The sequence below is a fragment of the Python bivittatus genome, unplaced genomic scaffold, assembly GCF_059951505.1.
Source record: "Python bivittatus isolate LINGU-HERP-01145 unplaced genomic scaffold, Pbiv_v1 ctg000530_np1212, whole genome shotgun sequence".
In the NCBI taxonomy this organism is placed as follows: domain Eukaryota; kingdom Metazoa; phylum Chordata; class Lepidosauria; order Squamata; family Pythonidae; genus Python; species Python bivittatus.
Window position 1 is genome coordinate 3272957 of NW_028277085.1, and position 17117 is coordinate 3290073.

The window sequence follows — 17117 nt, forward strand, 5'->3', positions numbered from 1 at the left end:
CGTCTTTCTAAATCCAATCAATCAGTCAATCAATTAATCAATCAGTGAAACCAACTTTACAGTTTCTTGTCATTTTCAAGCTGGTGGGAAACTGTGCCATCAACTTTCAGTGAGGGGGATTGGAAAAGTGGGCTGACTGTGTCATTGGGGCTTCAGGTTGCCAACATCCGAGGTAAAGTGGGAAGTGTCTGTACGAACAGCAAAGTCGGAATGACCTTTTCCCTGCTCAAACAATGTTCTTCCCATATGCGTCTTTCTCTGCAAACCAGATTGATTCTCTTTTATCAGTTGATTAATCAGCTATCATTTCTACAACTGCCTGAGAGCTCTAATTATCTTAGTTATTATGAGATATAAAAGAGCAATGCAACAAAGGCTTGCAAACACCTCTTTTTCATTGTTTATTTGCAATGTAATTTTGATTAGACTTAAGAGTGCCTCCTTCTCCTCCTCCTCCAGGTATCTTAGTCACTCTTCCTTATTTGTCCACATTTGAGGATATTGTACAGAATGTATCTCTTTTCCGGAACTGGAAAAGAACATTTTGCATGTCTGGTTTTCATTTTTTTTAAATCTACAGCAGTTAATTAGCAACTTCTTGGTTCCCCTTGTACATTTTTTCCTCTTTTTCTGTCTTTCCAGTTTCTTGTACCTGGAGCTCACAAGCCATTCCTGATGACTTGCATCACAAGGGAATAGATTTGCTTTTTCTCAGACTCAGCGCTTCTACTGGACCTAGATTCTCATGAAAGATCTTATTCGTCTCCATCAGTTCAGCGTCCTGTGCACAGGGAGGTCTGTAATTTTTGGCAACTCCATCCAAGTTCCTGAGATTCTACTAAGGTAGGAGTTTACTCACTTAGGTTACATTCAATAACAACTTAGGGCCAACATAATTCCTAAGGAGCCTAGTAATTTCTTTTTTAAGGTCATTGGCTTCTGCTTCCTGAGATCTTCCTTTAAGAAAACAGAACAAAAAGACTTCTAGCTCTTCATGATGCAATGTCATGCTGGAAAAGGGATGAGTAGTGATGCCAGCCAAAATCTGAGAAGCTCAGATGTAGTCAAGTAAAATTTGGGGCAAGCATGAAGATTTGGTTGGTTCACCAAAGCCAAGCATATATAAAAAAAAAAAAAAGTGTTTAGAAATGGAAAATGCAAATTTTTAAAAAATTGCAAATCTGTAAATGTGTATCAGTTGTATCTTCAACCTTTCTTTGAATGAAGAGATGATTGGGGTGTAGAAGGTTTCCTAATTTGATGGGTATCCATTAGTCCTTACTGGTCGGTTGGTTGCTGTTCTTGCAAATGTGTCTTCAGCTGGGTCTTGCTGGTGAGAAGTTGATAGTGCTAGTGGTTTGGTACCATCGTAGATTATGAAAGAAGGATTTCAGTTGTGCATTGGGAAGCAGTTGAGAAGAAAGCTGCAGGCCAGGTGAGTATTAAGTGATCAAAACTTGATTAAGATTTCCATTAAGCTATATCAAAGCCTCCAGCAATGTCAGATATAAATTTTGTCCAAGAGGGCTTGTGGGTGGGATGGAGAGGACACCGGAGCACCAAACCAGACATTCTAAATTTCCCACCGTGCTCCAGAGAATTGCTGTGATGCTTTCTGGGGCATTAACATGGCAGAGGGTTTCCCAAGCAAAATCAATATCATGGTAGCGTAGATAGGAGATCGAATGATGGTGGGGGGAGCATGTGCAACACCAACATTGGATGGAATTGGTACAGAAAGGAGAGCCACTAGGGATGGGTTTGCAATCAGCTCCTTCTCATGTGTAAATGGCACTCAGCTGTACCCCCAAAGGGCAGGTGGCCCATTACAAATGGTTTGTGTGAGTCAGTTGCTGATCCAGCTTTGGCTTGCTATGATTCAATAATGTTAGAATCTTTCTAAAAGGGTGAATTTGATGATTTAAAAAAAGAGAGAGAAAAGTTGGTTTTCCCAACTCTTCATGGCCAGGTGGAGCAGAGAAGATAGAAATGGTAGGTTGATGTAACCAGATGGCATCAAGTTAGAGAGAGCTGGTTGAAATGATGTGAACTTTAGTACAGGTGAAAATGCACCTACACAGTTGTGCAATGGATTGTACAATTAGGGATAGCTTCTGCATTTCACTGTGGGCTTTGCACAAAGAAGCCTCCCTGTTGTCTTTGGACAAGTCTTGGCACTCATGAGTGGTCACTTTGCATGAATCCAACATCACCTGTGGGCCTTGCAGAAAGCTCACCGCTCACCACATTAAGAGATTTGAAGGCGATGTGTTGATTTCTGAGAATATTCTGAGCAATCCTAGGGTTACTCTAAAAAGCCACCCTACTTGTGTCAATCACATTTAGGTTGGCCAGTGGGAGATGAAAGTATAGCCTTCTCCCTGCTTCAGACAAACAGAACATTTTCATTAGGAACTGGAATGTCTCTTTTCTTGGAGAAGTCATCCTGGGTTGCCTTCCTGTTGGTTGAGCACATAAATTTATTTCGTCCTGCTGCCTTTTCCAAGTATGTTTTAATTAAATCTGCACACACACACACACACACACCCCCCAAAGCCAACATTTGGGCGCGTATTTCCGAATGCATTTCCTTCCTCGAAAGGCCCATTTTTAATGCATTTGAATTTTATTTATTTCTGAGCTGCAAATCGAGAGCGGTTTCTTCAGAAGTCAAAAAGCCTGCGCCATCCATTCCCAACGCGGAAGCCTGCTCTGTGCTGTTCCAGTCCTCCTCCGTCCTTTGTGCAAATCCACACTGGCGGACTCTTTCGAGCCTGTCCAGAGGCAAACGCTGCAAGAGTTTCTAGGGAGAGTGATAAACTTGCATTGCTTAGCATCTCCCCCCTCCCCTGAACACGTCCTGTGTCTCTTTTTGCAAGGCAAGCACAGCCTTTGCCAAGCCAATATCTCTCCCCCTCGTTAGATTTTAACAAGGCTTAAATGAGGTGGGTAGACTTGAATTGTTGTGGCTTGTTCAGCTCTCTTGATACATCTTTTTTCTCAGTTTCTAGAATTCATCTTAATCATGCCTTGGAGAGTTCCCAAAATAAACACCACATCCCCCCCCCCCATTTCCCCCCTGCAGCCAGAAACTGGAGGGTTCCTTTGGCAAAGGGGGCAAAGATGGGGAAGGAGTTGCCCTATTGGCATCTTCTGGGTGAGACGCAGATCCTTAGCAAGGTGGTGTTTGAAAGCGACAACTCTCTGAACACAAACTCCTATTCATGCTGTATAGTTCTTACTGGTTGATTTTTCTCTTCCACTCCCCCATTATTATTATTTTCTGCTCATAGGGTCTGTGTTGCATTGGGTTTGCTTCATTTGGTTCTACGCAAATGTTGCTAAAGTTTAAATAAAAATGCCTCGCACCTGGGATCCTTCACAGCCTTCCATCAGAGCGAGAGCTGTTTCTACAAAGCTTTCTAGTTACCTTCCCCCCAAATATGGGCTGGTTTCCCCAGAAAAGCTGCAGCAGAAGGAGAACTCTAGGCAGCCTTTCTCCAGGATGCAGATCTTTCTGTGTAGCTCTTCTCCGTTATTTGGAGCCAATGGATTTCCTCAACCAAGATACGGAGTTTTGTGTGGAAATACGTTCCAAGCTCTGGATCTCTCAACCCAGCTTTTGCAAAAGAAACTAGAGCTGATCTTGGAGAAGGTATGAGAGAGCCATTAAAGGGAATTTGGAGCAGAGATAACACCATCCAGATTTGAAAGGGAGAGTGAAAAAGAAACTTGGAGGAGGCTTTCAGGATTGATGTAAGCCCTCCAAGGTAGACCACATCAAGAAACAGACACTGAGTGATTCCAGGATGCTACTATTTTTGTAGGTTATAAACAGAGCCTTGAAACCCATCCAAGTTTCTCTCAGTCTCATCTTCTACTAAACAACATCAAGGCGAGGTTATCTTGAGTTTCTTTGTCACACGTCTTTCTATCACTGGACTGTGTAACATCTTCTTCAAGTTCTTCCTTAATGGTTCATCCCTTCTTCTCATCTCTTCTCCAAATCCGCTCTAAATTCCTTTACAGCTTTCCCCCCAAATGGGAATCTCTGTTTGTGGCTTTCTTCCCATGCATGAAGTTCTGTACACATCTTTCCCACTCACCCAGCCCTTGAGACCCATTAGCTTAATTTCCAGCATGGACGCGTCAGATGAAGGGTTCCTGGGGATGCCAGTTGATACAGAAGTAATCAGTCCTTTGCATCAACTTGGTCCTGATGACAGTCCCCTACGTACCTAAGACAGGCAGGATGCCGCTAGATGTTCTCCACCTCACCCTCCCTGTAGGCTGCTCATCTCTAGTTGCAGATAGTCCAGTAATTGCTACTTCTTGCTACCACAGCACCTTTCCTTGGAAACAGGCTGAAATCGGGATGAGCCGCAGAGATCCTTTGCAGCTTTTAAACTTGCAGAAATTCACTGCCTCGTTGAAAATCCACTGCCGCCCTGAACTGGGCTCTCTTCTTGAGCCCCGTCTTCCCCCAACAATTTCCCTTTGAGTGCATTATAGTTGGACTCTCCATCCAGTCTTGACTCTTCGTTTCTGAAGCCTCCTGTGCAGTGATTTTTCACTTCAGCTAAAGAGGCAATTTCTTGATTTGATTCACTACAGCTCCTGGAGAGACAGTAAGTGTCTTATCATTTCCCCACAGAAGTTTAAATGCTTCTCTGTGGCACGTGGGTTGGAGTGAGTAGAGGACTAGTATTTCAGAGGTTTTGACCTGGGCCTCACAAACAATAAACTGGGATCGACTATGAAAGGGGGAATGGCAATGCTTGAGTGCCAGCCTGCAACCATACTCTATTTCATGAAACTTCATCCCCTTTTCTTCCCCACCCTGGAAATCAGCATTTGGTATTCCCTAAATATGCTAAGTTCCGTCCCGTTGTTTCCTGTTTACTTTCTCTTACACCCAAGGATTATCTTCACTGCCTTAAACGTATGTTCAACTCTTTTTTTCTTATAAAAACATAGATGCTTCTTTTTCTTAGTGGATGGGACCGTCCGGGTCACCTAAAGTTCCAGCCTCTGAGAAGGATTTTGCCCTTAATACAGAGAACATGGTTGATTGTCTGATATCCTATGTAGAAGGACACTTGTCTAGGTCCATCTCAGACTCAGGCCAACATAGTCCTCTTTTAAGGTGCGCCTTGAATGCACAACCTCTGATATCTTCATAAGAACCTAAGAAAGCTCCTAAGGCTGGATTTAGGTCAAGGGCCTTTCTAATCCAGCATTCTGGGTCCCACCATTTTGTGGCCAACCAGGATATTCCTAAGCAGGGATAGAAGGGTGATGATCTTCTTCCACCATTGCTCCCTAGAAGTTGATCTGCTCCCTGTGATTCCAGAGGCAGTGCACCACCATCATGTCTACTAGCCATGGATCACCTGATCCTCTGTGCATCGTTCCAATCTAAAACTGTTGAAGTTGGTGGCCTCAATTTATCTGATGGCATCTGATTCCACAGTTTCACAGTGCATTGTGTAAAGTAGTACTGTACTTTCTGGAGCAGGTGCCTGGATCCAGTTCATTCAATCCATTCATTCTGGCCTAGATTTCTGGAAACATCCAGATCTTGACAGTTCCTCTTTTAAGCAGCATTGCTTTCCCCAAGAATTATCACTGGGCCTTCCTGACAAATGGCTTTTAAAGATGGTTCTGAGGAACTGTCTTGCCCCAGTTATTTCAGCCCGCCCCACTCGGTCCAGCAGAAGGGGCAGGTTGCAGACCCCACCGGTCAAGGAATTCCGATTGGTGGGGTCTAGGCAGAGGGCCTTTTCTGCTGTGGCTCCCGCCCTATGGAACATCTTGCCTCCCGAGGTCCGGTGTGCCCCCTCCCTCATGGCCTTCAGGAAAGGGGTTAAATAAATCCTGGCTCTGCCAGAAGGCCTGGGGGCCGGATGGGGGCTCGCATCTGTGGAGATGGCTGGTGGGATGATGGGTTTTGGCTCCCCCCTCAGCATCTTGAAGGTTTTAGTGCTAAAATATACAGGGGGGGGGGTTAGGACATTTTTAATCTATGGTTGTATTTTAATTATTTATGGATTTTAGCCACTGTTGGCGGGATTGGTGTTTTTTCCTTTTTTGTTATTGCGAGCTGCCCAGAGTCACCCGTTGGGGGAGATGGGCGGCATACAAGTTTAATAACAACAACAACAACGATAATAATAATAATATATAATAAATAAATAAATAAATAAACAAATAAATAAATAAATAAATAAATAAATAAATAAAATCTCATGGCTACCTTGTGAAACCCTCTGCCAGGATCATTTCTTGAGTGCTGTCATTTAGATAGACCAGCCGTTAACAAATTAACTTCTAAATCACTTTGCCTGGTCCTTTAGAATCTTTTGCTTTCGCTGCTGAATCTGGCACATGAGCCCTTTTTTAGGGTCTTCCCCCCCTCCCCTTTCCTCTTTTGCAAAGCAGGCAGAAATTATTTTTGATTAGTCAGTTGCAGATCCAGTAATACCCACTGGGCTGCCTTTGGAAAAAACGGGCAGGTGTGGAAGATGCTAGCAAGAGTCGGAAGGTCAGAGAAAGAGGGGGGAAACGAGAAGGCGAGGAGGTGAACAGAACTGAGATTAATGAAGCAAAATCCAGGGAGATATTTTTAGGGGGGGCCAATAACCTTGGTCTTAACTGCTAGTCTGAAAGTGAAATGGTTGCAAAAGAAGAAGCTTTTAAGTTTGTCATATTGAGTCCTTTTCAAGGGGCAGAAATATAACATAGGTGGTTGCAATTCTGACGTGCCGCTTTACAGCTGTAATATTTTCTGGCCGGCTGTAGCACCATGATAACGGGTCAAGGGTCTCTGGTTCGATCCCCGGCATTTCTAGGGAAGTCTCCTCCTTGCACAATGGCTGTTAAAAAGCTGGCAAGATAGAGCTGCATTTCTTCAGGATTATGGGGTGCCTGGTGGAGCTGGGATGTCAACCTGTGATTTTCTGCAGGCCAAGTTGGTGGTCATCCCCGAGGGTGGGTCAGGTTTGGGGGTACCTTTCAAGTTGTTGTAGAAACCCTTAAGATGCTGTGAATTCTGGAATGCTTGCAGAATTCTGCATTTGAGATGCTCAAGGGTTTCTCCCCTCTCTCCTGGAGAACAGCAGCCTGAAAAAGACCAAGTTAAGAAGAGCATGGTGTCTGTTTATATTTTAAATGCTTTTTAAGTACAACAATGAGGACCGACTCCATTCTCAGGATTCATGTGATCATGCTAGAGCAGTGTTCCTCAACCTTGGCAACTTTAAGGTGGGTGGACTTCAATTCCCAGAATTCCCCAGCCAGCAAGGCTGGCTGGGGAATTCTGGGAGTTGAAGTCCACCCATCTTAAAGTTGCCAAGGTGGAGGAACACTGTGCTAGAAGCTCCTTTGCTAGTTTGGGTGGGATCTGCTTTGGAAGATTGTATGAATAAAAAGGTGAAGATCATGACCGTGTTTACAAGGGATGTTCAGGACAGTGAATGATTTGGTCTAGATGTTTCAACCTTCTGCAGAAGCATCCCTGAAAAGCCTGCTTCTGAACGCACGCAAAAGATGGCTTCCCCATTCATTTCACTCTCAACTTCAGTATATGCTGTTCTGATTAGCAAGCTGTCCATGCTTCTGAGATATTTTGTTCTTAGACAGCAGCACCAGATTTGCATCTGACGGTAGGAAGCATTCAGCCTTGTGGGGGTTTAATTTACCTGATGGTGGGAATTTGAAATGGCTCTGAGAAATCTCTTTGCTGGGTTTAGAGTGTTTTCATTCCGACTAATTATACCTACAATGGGAGCCCGCAGTTTTTCTTACATTAATGGGGCCCCTGTGAGAAAGCTAGATATCTTCCATGGCTTTCCCTTCATTCTGATGGAAGCTCTCCACACAGTCCTTCTGGTTAACACCTCAGTGGTTTCATAGTTCTAAACTAGAAAAACACTCCTGTTATAATGGGAAATAAAGCAAAACTAAACTCAGACCAAACTCCTGCAGTTGTTTATATCATCATGAAACATCCCATCTTTGTTCCTGGCAGCTGAAAACTCAAATCCCAGCACTTTGATTAAGCGTGCAAATTTTGTTGTTTGCTTAAAAACTGAATTAAAATGGGGTGGTGGTAGGAGTGGTTGATACTCTTCCTTTGGGAGAGAAATTGAAAAAGATGGTGGCCTCCTCTCTAGCTGTCAGCCTTACTAGGTAGACCAGACAGGAAACATGACCAAATGAGCTAATTCTACTTTATTGTAAAGCTACATTAACAGAATCTTGCATGTCTGAAACTACAATTGTCTACTATTTGCCGAAAAATAGGCAAATAGGGAGGGTCTTCTGAGCCTCTTGCCCCATCTATTATCCAGCTATGGGCTAAGCTGTCTCTTATCTGACTGTTCCCTAGGCAGCATCCTTGGCCCAATCTCCCAAGGTCTTTCCCACAGACCATCTGAAGGTCTTAAGAAGAAAGCCCAGGATGATCAAGTACCAGATGAGTTCATGTGGCTCCCCAAACCACTGTTGTCCTGCCCCAACTGTGAATCTAAGCAATAATATCCATCATCCACCTATCCATACTTCTATTCCTGGAGTTCTAAAACTCCAAAGAGTGCTACATTCTTCCCCCAACTTTTTCACAATGCAACCAGATCCTTGGGATATATTTATACCTAGCACCTCCTCTCCTCTTCCTTCATTTCGATCAGTTCTATTTTGAGCAAATTCAGGAAATCGTCCCCCCCCCCTTCATTTGGATCTTAAAACAAAACCTTTGATTGTTAAAATATAAACATATTTGGTCTCATGGACTCCAGGCATTCCAGGTTCTTCTAGTTTTGGGCCCTGCCTAACTCTTCTTAAATTAGATAGTGCAGACTTGTTGTCTCAATATGAACTTTTGCCAGGGCTGGAAATCCAGCTTACCTTTAGATGTACTTTGAAATGCCTTCTTTTTGTTCAGTTGGGTAAATCAGACTGATTCATGACAGGTAGATGTTAGCAGGTACATTTATAGCCACTTGTCCACGTCTCTTGCTGGAGCGTGCCCCTTTTTTGCCCATTAAAATCTTCTGCAGATCTCTTTTTCATCCCTACTGACAACTTGGTAATGTGCCCAGAATTGGTTGCATTGAGCAACATATGTGTTTTGCAAGTATGAATAAAATGCCGATCTATCTTAGTTGGCCCTTTCTAACTACCCTGAAAAGGGAATTACAGAAAAAGGGTTAAAATAAAATGTTGCAGTGTTTATTGCTGTTGAATATCAACTCAGAGAATCACTAAAGCTGGTGGCGTGAAGAATCGAGAACTAGGGAGAAAGCAAATGCCATCTGGAAGAATGTGCAAACCCCACTCTGCCAGAGGTCGAACTAAATGAAATGGCTGGGAACCTGGCTTTATTTTGTCAAAAATTCAGTCAAGGCTGCTTTTTCTGTGCAATCTGTGGGATTCGATCCATCTTGCCATCCCTCTGCAGATAAAGATGCTACATCTTCAGCAGAGGGTTGGTGCAATCATAATTGTAAAGCAGTTTGGACTGCAACTCCCCATGGATTCCCATCTACCACCCTGATGATTCTACTCTAGGAGAATTTTCCCACTGATCCGTTGAACCGAAGAGGAGGTCACATTTAAGCTGAAGCCCAAATGGGTTTATTGACAGTGCTGGAGACAGTATTCCATGAACATAGTCTCTTTCTAAGGAGTTAACTCTGGTTTGCTTTCCCAGTGCTCTGCTGGGTTCCCAGTACTTTCTTCTGGCTTCTTAGCATTCCCTGGTCTTCTAATGCTTTACGGCAGAGCTGACGGCTTTCCCTCCCTGGGAAAGTATATTTATGAAGGGGATAGTTGCCTATTTGACACCATTTGGCTGAACTACTGCTTTGTTTTCCCTGGGAAGATGTATTTGGGTTAGGTCTTTAAGCTTGACCCCCCAAATTCTCCTTCGCTACTCAGTTCAGCGAGGAGTCTTCATGTTTTTTCTGCAAAGCACCCCAATGCTTCTTGGCATAATCAGGTCTAAAAGGGCTCTGCCAGGAAAGCAACTGTATTCTGGGTACAAATCTTGTCATGCAGAAGCATGTTTCTCTTCCCCGAGACCAGAAGGTAGAGGTTGAAGATAGGGGTCTCTCGTCAAAATGAGTAGATCTTTTCAAAGTGGGCTCTGGATGTTGTACAACTGAACCATGAGTTCTCTGTAGACGTTGACTGGGTACTTTATAAGTTTTGTTTTAATTCTATACTAATATGTTTGGAACTGAAATATAGCATCCAGAAAGAGATGGTTTGGGGTGGTTCTTGTTTTGCACGGGAGCTGTTACACAGCTAATCAAGTCAAGCTCATAAAAGTCTGCCTGTCCACACAGACCTGTTTGGTTCCCACGTCTCACCCTGAGACTTTATTTCTTCTCCTGGAAAATCCTGCCCTCTCCTCCTTCAAACCTCCATCAGGTCAAACCTGGATTCTCAGCAATTCAACATTTAATTTGAAGTGGAATAGCGACGATACAGCAATTGTTGGAATGACTGTTTAGACTGTAATGTATTGGAAATGTAATGCTAGTGTGACCCGGAACTACAAAGATTGTCTTAGGAGGTGGAGAAAGGGGCTTTTAGAATGGAGGTCTCCCTAACCGCTATTTCTGAGAAACCTGACTAGCTTACTTTTATACACAGTAGGTGCTTGGAAACTGGTGCAATCAAGATTTTGTATTATGCAGAGTCCTTCCTCAGTGGGGGTTTACAAGTAGTTGCATTTGTAACTAAGCACATTTTTCTTACATTTAATAAACTATAATTTGAGAGTTTTCCACTGGGAACTTTACATTTTCTTTTCTTCACACACCTTCATTACTGGGTTTTATGCTCTGTTACCTTGAGAAAATCAGAATCTCGCTAAAGGAGGATGTTCTCAGTACAGCAGTTCCATCTTACCTCAGAATAATACCTTTTGTTTTCTTCTTGGGTGACTTCCGGATTTTTTTTTTTTAGTATAATCCCAACTTTGGCAATTATCCGTTTGATTATTCAGAAGATCTGGCTTCAGTTTTTCAAGGGCAGGAAAGATGTGGATATCTTTTAAAGGCTGTGGAAGTGTTCACACAACACAGTTAACCTGGGTACTGAATTAACCATTCTCAGGGTTTGAAGAATACAGTGAACCATAAAAGAACCAAGCAAGCTGAGTTTGCACAAAAGGCGAAGCCACCAAAAATGAAAAGAAGAATAATGCTAGCCAAACTTAGCACATTGTACAAACATAACAACTAATTCTTTAACCATAGATGTTAATTATCTATGGTATTGGCACCGTTGGAAGACCTGAAAGACCAGGTTATGGACAGATAAATCATGGAGATGATCAATTCCTCTCTCTATGGTCGCCAAGCATCGACGACTTGATGGCAAATAATCAGTCAATGGCACTGACAGGCTGTGCTGACAATTCTTGGTTTGTGATCATGAGTGATGTCCCAAGTGCATGTGCTTCCTATTGAATACCAAGCCTGTGTGACATTCATTAAGCTTGCCAAATCATGCAATTATATTGTGCAAAGATGGGTGGAACTGATGATTGAAGGCGCCTAAGATCTGAGCCCCTACACAGCCCCATGCATAGTGTGTGTGTAGAGGAGAGGCGGGTTGTAGGATTATAGAATTATGAACTTGGAAGGGACCACAAGGATCATCTAGTCCAGTCTTCTGCAGTGCACGGGTAAACCAAATAAGCCATCCTTGGAAAGTGACTGTCCAGCCTTTTCTAAAATACCTCCAGAGATGGAGAACCCACAATCTGTCTAAGTAGATTGTTCACCTGCTGGGTGGATCTAAGCATCAGGATGTTTTTATTTAAGCAAAATCTAGACAGCTGCAACTTATACCTGTTTTTTCTGGTCCTTGTTTCAAAGTGTGCCTGACAATCTTCCTTATGGCCCCATTTCATGTACCTGGACACAGCTATCATGTCTCTCTCTCTTCTTTTCTCCAGACTGAACAACCCCAGTTCTAAGTGTTGGAAATGTGGTGCCCAGAATTTGGTGTAATACTCCAGTGTTGTAATGATGTGAGGACCCCTTTAAATCTGACCCATGTGAATGCCACAACTATTTCCATATTATTTAGCTCCATCCAATGATCTACCCATTAAAAATGTTGAAAAACCTGGATTTGCTCTATGCTACTTTCTGTAAGGTATTTTTAAGATTAACAGTCCCTAATGCATTTTTTTTTAAAATGCAATGACTTTGTGAATAGCAACTTTTGTACTGAACTTCTTGGTGTGTTCACGTTTTAAATTGTGTCCATTGGTTTTTCCACTCAGTAGACTAACTCAATGATGGTCATAGCTCATATTTACTCAAGGGATAATCAGTAGCTAACAGTGCAGGTAAATTCTTCACGGAGCAGCTGAAATGCAAATCTGATGGGAATTAGAACCTAAAGGACCAGCAATTTAATTTATAACAAACATTTAGCTAATAAGCAAGTACCTGCTAAGCTCTATATTAATTTAAGCTAATGAGGTTCTGCTATAAGCCTTGATGAATGGATAAACTTCGTAGAATCTCAGTAGGATAAAAAAAGGTAGAGTTAGGTATTGTAATAATTTATTTACAAAGATGTAATTCATAACACACATGAACAATGAAAGGAAAAAGTAACGTTGTCGATTCTTTGTTTAATAAGCTGATGGATAGCCGAGGCTTCATGCATCTTAATTCCAGCTGGATTTCCATTTACCACAATGAGTGGGAGTTTTTGGGAGTAATGAGATCCATTAATATGTGATTTCTTTGCTGTTTATAGCAAAAAGATTTATTCTTGACCAATCAGGTTTCCTTAACACTTTGCTTACTTGCACAGATCTAAACTGGGGGAGCAAAACCTTTTTCAGTAGTTTCTTAGGGTAGCAAACACAAAGAAAATGGGTGAGCCAGGGAAAAAGGAAATTTGATTTAGTTTGATTTACATGAATCTACTGAATGAAAATAAATTACATTAGATGTCTATATTATTGTGGGCAGAAAGATGATCCAAATTAAGGAGGAAGATGGGAAATTACCATTTGGGGCTGATTTCTGAAATGGCTCTTGGTCTAATAGCAAGAGATTCAAGCATTGGGATGTTCACTTCATCTTAAATAATGGAAAGTTCTCCAGATTCTAGAAATTAGATCCTCGGAGTTCAAATATGTCCATCTCAAGAGTCCAGGCCTCCTCAGGAATAGATGTAGGAGGCCTCATTATCTCCCCCACAAATGAGGCATTTTGTGATTGCCTTGTTAAGCCATATTACCATGTTAGTTGTACTACGCATGTTACCTGCACTTACACAATGCTGTAAGTGTTTGAGGCACAGTAAATCTTTGATCTTCAAGATATAAGCCGCTTCCTCTGTTGCTTAAGTATATGGTATCTGTGCAAGTTTACAAAAAAACAGATGAGGACTCTTGGTCCTTAATGGAGCCTGAAACCTCTCCCAGCTCAGAGCAGACCAAGACTTAAAGACATTTTGCTCAGTGCCAAAAAGCAGTTTCCTAAGTATGGAGCTACATATTATACAGTTATTATGTTCATATTTTGGACACATAATGAAAGACCTAGCCTCTTCAGAAGTGCATAATGCTGGAAAGGTGGAAGAGAAGAAGAGGACAACCAACAGCAAGATGAATGGAGTCCATTACAGTGGTGATGGGTGCACTGTTGAAAGATCTGGAGGACCAGGTTGGGGACAGATGAAACCAACTGATAGATTTAAAACCGATATAAGAAAAGATTTCTTCATGCAACAGTAATCAACCTGTGAAATATGATACCACAAGATACGATATTGGTTGTTAGTTTAGATGGCTTTGAAAGGAGAAATTCTTGGAAGAGAGGTTTATCAGTGGCTTTTACCCTTGATGACTGAGTGCTGCCTCCAACACAGGGGCAGCCCACCCCGACATACTAACTCAGTGTTGTCCAAACCTGGCCACTTTAAGATGAGTGGACTTCAACACCCAGAATTCCCCAGCCAGCCATGCTGGTTGGGGAATTCTGGGAGTTGAAGTCCACTCATCTTAAAGTGGCCAAGTTTGGACAACACTGTACTAGCTGGACAGGAGCAACAATCAGAGAGGAAGCCTATCCTGAATTCTGATCTGTGGGCTTCCTAGATGTGTCTGGTGGACCACCATTTGAGATGGATTGCTGGCCAGGTGGAATAGACTTGATCCAGCAGGATTATTCGTATGTTCTTATGACTTGATTTCAGTCAGGTCCTCATTTTCGTCACCTTAAATTTGTTTAAGCCCATTTTTGGTATGATGGCCCATGAACATATTCTGAATTTCCAGAAAGCCCCATCCAGCTGTGAAAAAATGCCTAATACTGCCTATTTGAAAGTGACAGAGAGAGGAAAGGGAGTCTTCGGTTCAGATTTATGCTTCTAATAACACCATTAATTCTCTCTTCTGTAATAACATTAAATCTTCCTATTTGTGACTGGCTTAATCATAAAGCTTCCAAGTAATTTATAGGCCAGGTTTGCGATTAAACAGCAGATGATGCTATGAAAACCCCAACCTGCTGTTAGTCACAGGTGATTTCCCTGTTTTGCTACATAATATTATAAAATGGAACTGACCCATTTGGAGCAACTCTGGACAGTTGGGTCTTTTTCTCAGTTGACGTGCGTCACAAGTGGGACAGAGCTGATGATAACACCCAATTTTGCACTCTAAATTAGGGTTCAGTTCTTATATTCATTACCAGCTCTGCGAATATGGGGAGAGGCAAATTTGTATTTTCTCTCTTGATATTATAATCAGAAAGGGGATGTTGTTCAATAAAAGATCTTCTGGATTCCCATGCAATAGACCCCAAACCAGTGTTTCCCAACCTCGGCAACTTTGAGATGAGTGGACCAACTCCCAGAATCCTCCAGGCAGCTATACTTTGCTGTAGTTTGGGGTGGTGTTCCCATAGCAAAATATTGACCTGGCCAAACATTTTGACTCAATTGTGTATGCAGGTTCCTGCTCTTTGGTTGACTTGGTCTTAGCAGCAACCCATAGTTGAAGGGTTAAGGGAAGTGCGCTACATTTTTCTATCTTAGACCTAGGTCCTGATCTCATTCCCCAACTTCTTGCTTTCTTTGGCAGTGTCTCTGACGAATGCCAGTTGTAGCAGCCTTGTTACGATTCAATCATCATCATATTTTCCCAACTGCTTGTTCACATGGAGAAAAAAGTAGAACATTTTCATCTTTTCAGCATGAACCAGAGGTTTATGGTGCATGGGGGATTTTGTCATTAATTACTGTGTGCTATGTGGGACTATGTCAATATTGTGCATTGGAGTTTCTTGCACTGCAGATTAAACCTTCCCATCTGTGCCTGGTGTTAGCAGCAGTATGAAGCTGTCTGTGGGGCCTGTGTGAATCAGGCAACATCTGATCTGAGTCGCTGATGCGATTCAGAAAATCACTCTCGTTTGATCTGGATGGTCAAATCAGATGGACCAATTGGAGAAATTCAGTTTGGATTTCCAGACTGATTTCGAAAAGAGCACATGGAGAAGTGTTGAGTCAGGGCCATCTAGTTTGGTTTGATGCTTTGAGTGGATTTCCTCCTTCGATTCTGAGCCTGGATCAACCACATTTGAATCAAATCATCAGATCAAATTGGATCTTTGCAGCGTCCTCCGGTTTGGTTGTGACTTGCTTCTTTACCCCAAGATTCCTTTGTTTTGTTTCAATACGTTTTGTATTTGGTTGGCATAAATAGGGATCATTCTGAAAACTGTTTTTAATTGGGTGTTTGGAGAGGAAATTTGACCAATGCAGGATGGGCAGTGGTTCTCCTCTCCTTTCAGATTCTTTTCTGGATAACCTGTCTCTGTTGGCTTGTTTACGATAACATTAGTATATGACATTTCCTATGAATTAAACAATAAAACTATAAAATATATCTATTTATTTGAAACCATAACCCCCTATACACACACACCCAGTGATGGAAAACAGTGACAAGATGGCTAACCTTTTGGTGGTTGAGAAGTCATTGTGGGCGAAGAAAAGGAAAAATATGGCCCCAGATTATGCACATGTGCAAGAGGACGTTCTTCAGGATTAATTTTCCCCCCAGTTTTTTGGGGAGGAGGGGGGCTTATTTCAAGAACTTCACAACTGTTTTCATGTATTTCCTTTTTGATTGGGATGGAAAATCGCACTGCCGGGTTTGGTGCTCCCAGTGACGTTGAAGGTCACGGTAGAGTCAGAGGCTGTCCTAGACCCAGCACTTGTCTTGCTCTGCAGAATTCATTTATTTATAGTTATTTGTTTATATTTCAAATTTGTCACCGCCCATCTCACTGTGGGGTGACTCTGGGCGGTTTACAGTAAAAATAGAATAAATATTGATTAAAATCGATAAATATTAATTAATTAAAATATGTTAAAAACACACTTCCTTTATACTACTTCCAAGAGGCAGATGTTAATTAGGTGTTAATAAACTCAGGGCGCATCGTCAAGGTGCCAGCCATCCCAAGGGTCGATTGTATCTTTCCTCGCCCCAGGTAAGTTGGCAGAGCCAAGTCTTCAATTCCCTCCGAAAAATTGGGAGGGTAGGGGCCTGCCTCACCTCTGGGGGGAGAGTATTTCATAGGGCGGGGGCAATGGCAGAGAAGGCTCTCCTCTTAGGACCTGCCAGTCGACATTCTCTCACTGACGGGATCCGCAACATGCCTTCTCTGCCGGATCGAATATTAGGCATCAGATGGCTAGATGAAGTACCAGATACTGAAGTTCTCTCTGCAGTGAGTCTACCATCAGTCCACACACTGATGAGAGCACAGACCCAATGGGCATGTCATGTTATCTGTATGCCGGACGAGCACATACCCAAACAGCTCCTTTCTGGGGAACTCTGCTGGAAAACACTTGCATGGAAAGCAGAAGAAATGCTACAAAGATACATGAAAGGCCTCCCTGAAGTCGCTTGATGTAGACACGACCATCTAGGAAATGCTGGCACAAAATCGCTCTACCTCGCGTAGCCTCATCCATAAGGGCTATCACGTTTATGAAGTAAGGCGCACTGTGGAAGCACGACATCAGCACAAGCCTAGAGCCATCAGTGCAACAACTGC

The 17117-nt window shown here is 42.5% G+C and overlaps 1 long non-coding RNA gene across 1 annotated transcript in view; it reads left to right on the forward strand.

Annotated features, from left to right (window-relative positions):
* The first annotated feature begins 652 nt into the window (after positions 1 to 652).
* Positions 653 to 17117, forward strand: part of LOC148214781 (uncharacterized) — a 130746-nt gene continuing 114281 nt past the window's right edge. The window contains exon 1 of the long non-coding RNA XR_015797454.1: positions 653 to 843. This is a non-coding gene — a long non-coding RNA (uncharacterized LOC148214781). The remainder of the gene's footprint in view (positions 844 to 17117) is intronic.